This window comes from Echinops telfairi, unplaced genomic scaffold, assembly GCF_000313985.2.
Source record: "Echinops telfairi isolate 266 unplaced genomic scaffold, ASM31398v2 ScPeMD7_74;HRSCAF=306, whole genome shotgun sequence".
Classification (NCBI taxonomy): domain Eukaryota; kingdom Metazoa; phylum Chordata; class Mammalia; order Afrosoricida; family Tenrecidae; genus Echinops; species Echinops telfairi.
Genome location: NW_022103972.1, coordinates 696,674 through 701,684, shown reverse-complemented (window position 1 = coordinate 701,684; position 5,011 = coordinate 696,674).

Genomic DNA, 5,011 nt, shown 5'->3' with positions numbered 1-5,011 from the left:
TCAACTTCCACTCACCAAGGCTGACTTGGTCACTGCCACTGCTGAGTGCCCCATTTGCAAGCAGCAGAAACCAACATTAAATCCAAGATATGGGATCATTCCTCATGGAGACCAGCCAGCAACTTGGTGGCAGGTTGATTACATAGGACCACTTCCATCATGGAGGGGACAACATTTTGTTCTTACTGGAATACACACCTACACTGGATATGGATTTGCCTTCCCTGCACGTGATGCTTGGCATATAATCATCATCACAATCAATTCAATAATTTTTCTTCTTCTTTTTTCATATCATTACATTTTTATTTTTGGCAAGTTATACACAACAAAGCATTCCCCTAGTCAACAACTATTACATGTATAATTCAGTGCCTTTGATTATACATTTCATGCTTTACAACCATTATTGATATCCTTTACAAAATTATCCCGCCACCATAAATATAAACTGAGTTTCCCCTAAGCAACAACAATTTCTCCTTCACCCATGATAACCATTGGTCAATCTTTGTTTCCTTTTTTTAATGTAGTTTTAAAAAAAGTATGTATATAATATTCACATATCATACACCTACATAGTTAAATTATTTTCTAAGTATTGTAAATGTACACATATATATCATAATGAATTCTTATGTTCCCCCCCTCCTACATTCATTGTTTGCTCCCAAAATTTCTTCACCCTTCCTACTCCTCTACTCCCAAGTGCCCCATAGACCATTGCATCAGTTATTGTCTCTATGGATCCGCGCTTCTGTGATTTACAAACTTGGAAACACACCATAAACAATAAAAAAGAAATAAAACATCAAAAAGAAAATAATAATAATATAAAGATGAAAGTGAAAATAAAGAGTAAGAAAAAAAAAGACCACCCTCAATATTTAAAGTCCAGGAAAAAAATTTCAGTCATGGCACAAGTGAGAAATATTTTACCCTAAAGAAATTCAAGCTGGATCGAGAGGTAGGTCATGATCCAACATGATCAAGTTCACAATCATCTCTGTCTGATAGTAAAGCTTTCAAGGGGATCTTCCAGAGGTTTAATATGACTAGATATTCTTGAGATGGATTTTGAGTTCCCACTGTTCACCTACTCTTCAACAAATTGGATGTTCATAATTTGAGCTCTGAAACTTTTCCCTTCATCATATTTGGATTTAGTTGTCACTATCTTTGGAACGCACATGCTGGTGTACTTTTTCAATGTGGACTTACTTGACACCTCACTGAGATGGCTGCTTGTTTGAAGACAAGCCTTTAAGAGCCCAGATAGTTGATAGTCTGGCACAATCTGCTTCCTTCACTGCATTTTGCTGTAATGCCCTTATCTTCATTGATCTCTTCACGAAGGTGAGTATTGAGTGGGGCCATGTTGTAAGACCCTGTACTCAGAATATGATCACCTAGAGAATGAATCTAACTAAATCTTGTCACAAACCATGGGCACTTCTACCTAGTACCTGGAAAGTGAACACGTGAGACTTCATAACTGTGATAGTTTGGGTGGACTAGGGAAACAAATTCATAGACATTCATATGTGTATAAGAAAGAACTTTGTATCAAAGAGCAATTGTACATTAAGAAAGAATACCAGAAAAAAAAAGAAAGCATACCAGCCCAGTCCAGTTCAAGTCCCTAAGTCCGATATTAGCCCTTATGCTAGTTGTATTACTCTGGGTACTTTAGAGAAACAAATCCACAGAAACATATATATAAGAGACAGTTTTATATAATGAGTAAGTGAACATCAAGAAAACCTCCCAACCCAGTGCTGCCCAAGTCCACAAGTCAATATTAACCCATTAACCGATATGTCCAACACCAATCCACAAAGTCCTCCTCCATCTCACAAAGCACACACTATCATGCCAACTGCAGGAGGAAAGCCAAATCAGTGAATGTGTAAGCATCTCAGCACTGGAGGGGTCTCCACATGGGTGCTCCAGCACCCAGGGCTGCATCTGAGTAGTTCCATGTGGCCTCTCCTTGCGGATGCCTTGCAGGAAGTCAGTCTTGCAAGCTGAAGCAGGGAACTGCTAAGAGAGCTGCACCCTGGACGAACCATCACAAAGCAAGAGACCCAAGAACCAGAAAGGCAAGGCTCACTGGGCCATTTATCCCTCAACCCTTTAATTAACCCCACATGTGTTTATATGCCAGGTTGGCACAATAAATTTTAACTATATCACTAGTTTATAAATTTCTATTTAGGCTCATGCAACATATGCAATGATACTGAATGCAAGAAGATCATAGGCCGGTGAGTGGAAAGTCTTATGGATCCAGTGGAGATGGAAATATCTCAATGTGGCAGGGGTCTCCACGTGGCTCCTTCAGCTCCAGGGCTCTAGTTTGCTCCCTCTTTGGAAGCAAAGAAGAAGATGCATAGCGACAATAACTAAGGCAATGGTTTATATTGAAGGGGGAGGGGAATGAGGGAGTGCTCAGTGGTTCTGGGAGGCAGGAGGGAGCATTAAAGCTGATTGTGATCATGGATATACAACTCTTTTTTAGAAGTGTTTTAACTCTAGAAATGTGAATATTATATCAGGAACATTACTAAAAAAAGAAAGAAACCTACTTTGATCTATGATTACCATGCGTGAAGGAGGAAGAATTTTTGCTTAGGGGATAGTGAATTCATTTTAATGGTGGAGGAACAATATGCAAAGGGATAAAAATAATGGATGTACAACATGAAAAGAATAGTCAATGGCACTGAATTACACATGTAAAAGTTGGTTAATTGGTGAATGTTTTGTTGCGTACATTTTTGCAAGTATGTGAAACATTACACGAATAATGATTATGGGGGAGTAAATGTTCTATAATTGCCTGTGGTAAAGATTATACAACTCATCTTGATATGGTTGAATTATTGAATTATATGATATGTGGAAAAAATGCCAATAAAAATGTTTTGTGGAGACTTGCGGGAAGATGGTGACTGAGTAACACATACCAGAGGAACACCACAGAAATCAGCCCAGGAGAGTTACTAAGAGGGAAATTCAACACTGCTGGATCACAGGAGGAACATCATAAAAATAAGTCGGCACATATCCACAAGGTTTTGAGGGGCTGGGGGCTTTTGGCTTAACACAGTGGAGGACGGCAAGGGTTTGACATTAAACCCACCACTGTCTCAGCCGGATCCGGGACCATTTGGAGCTGGCGCTGGGGCTTTATCTCAACACACCCACAGCTTGCCGCAGTCTTGGGGTGGGGATTAAACCCTTGCACCTCCACAGGCAGGGACCAGGGCTCAGCTAGATTGTTACTTTCGTTTCCCTCTCTCCTCTCTATCCCCCCACAATCTCAGCAGGCTTACTTTTTAATTTTTTCCTCCTCTTTGTCTATTCCCTGTTCTCTCACACTCCACTGCTGACCTCCAAACCACTCCACTTATCCTAGGGCATTTACGCCTTCCTCCCAACAGGTTAGGTGAGCTCCACCTTGTGCAGTGGATCCTGACACTGGGGAAAGCCCAGCTGACGTCCACCAGAGGATACTCTGCCCCATATATTACCGAGGAATTCCTGCCTGTGTGGCTGAGGGAGATCGTATTTTTCCTCTGTTGTCCCACGTGACTGAGGGAGATTCCTCCCACCTACCTAAGTGCCTCACACAGCCTAAGGCAGATCGGCCAACACTCGCCAATATTCCAAGCAGCTGCAGGAAACTCTGCCCCGCCTCCACAGTGATCTACCTGGCCAGGGAAATTCTCTCCACCATTTGCGGTGTTCTATACCAAAGTAGGCAACCCACCAGCCTTCTGGGGAACTCCCCTGAGAGGGAAGCCACAGGAGGATAAAGTGGGGGCTAATTCCATAGTGAAATTAGCTGTAGGCTGTTCAAAGAAGCATTCCTATAAGTCTCCCAGAGAGAGCCAGTGCTCTTTGACTCCCTGGAAAACGGCACCTGGCTCCTCTAAAACAACACAATGGAAACAGCCATCCGCCCCAATGACCTCAACAAAAAAACAAGAGAAACAAAAATCAATGGCAGAAGATGTCCTGATCATAATGACATGAATACAAGGAGCAGACATTGAGCTGCCCCAGAAAGAAAGTTTCAGAATTCTGCTTGGAGTCATACAGGATATGAGGTAAACAAAAGAGATAAAGGATGAAACGATTGAGGAGATAAAAGCCACACAAAGGGAGATACAACAGCTTAGGGAGGAGATAACAAAAACCAGTAGCAGACACACGGACCTCAATAATCGACGGGAGGAAGCAGAGAACCACACCAGTGACTTGTAGTACAACCAAGCAGACTTTAACAAACGCGAACAAAAATCTAATAAGATCATCAGGAAAGCTGAAGAAAATCTGAGCTATGCCTGATGCTATGAATAGGAACAACATTATAATTATTGGATTACCGGAGGAAGGCACAAGAAAGAAGTCATCTGCAACAACTGTGAGAGAATTCTTGGAGGAAAACATCCCCAGCATAATGAATGAAAACCAAGCCACCATTCAGAAGGTTGAAAGAACACCAGTTAACTGAATCACAAGAAGAAGTCACCAAGGCACATAATAGTTAAACTATACACCTTGAGGAAAAGGAGAAAATCATGAGAGCAGCTAGGGAAAAACAAGCAATCACACATAAATGTTCCGCAATAAGAATATGCTCAGACCTATCAGCAGAAACTATGAAAAAAAAAGAGAAAGTGGAGTAACATATTCCAAAACTTGAAGGAAAACAACGCATACCCAAGAATACTCTACTCAACCAAATTATCAATCAAGATAGATGGAGAAGTAAGAGTGTTCCCAGACAAGGAAAAACTCAAAGAATATGTTAGAAGAAACCCAGCCCTACAAAAGACCCTTGCCAACCCACTATGGGCAGAAGAACAACACTCACAAAGCATAAATAAGAGACAACCACATAGAACAACTTCACCCAGAGGGTAACAAAGAGAAAACAGACCCCAAGATAGCATTGGCTTAAGGATGGATGGAAGTCAAGAATCACACACACACACACACA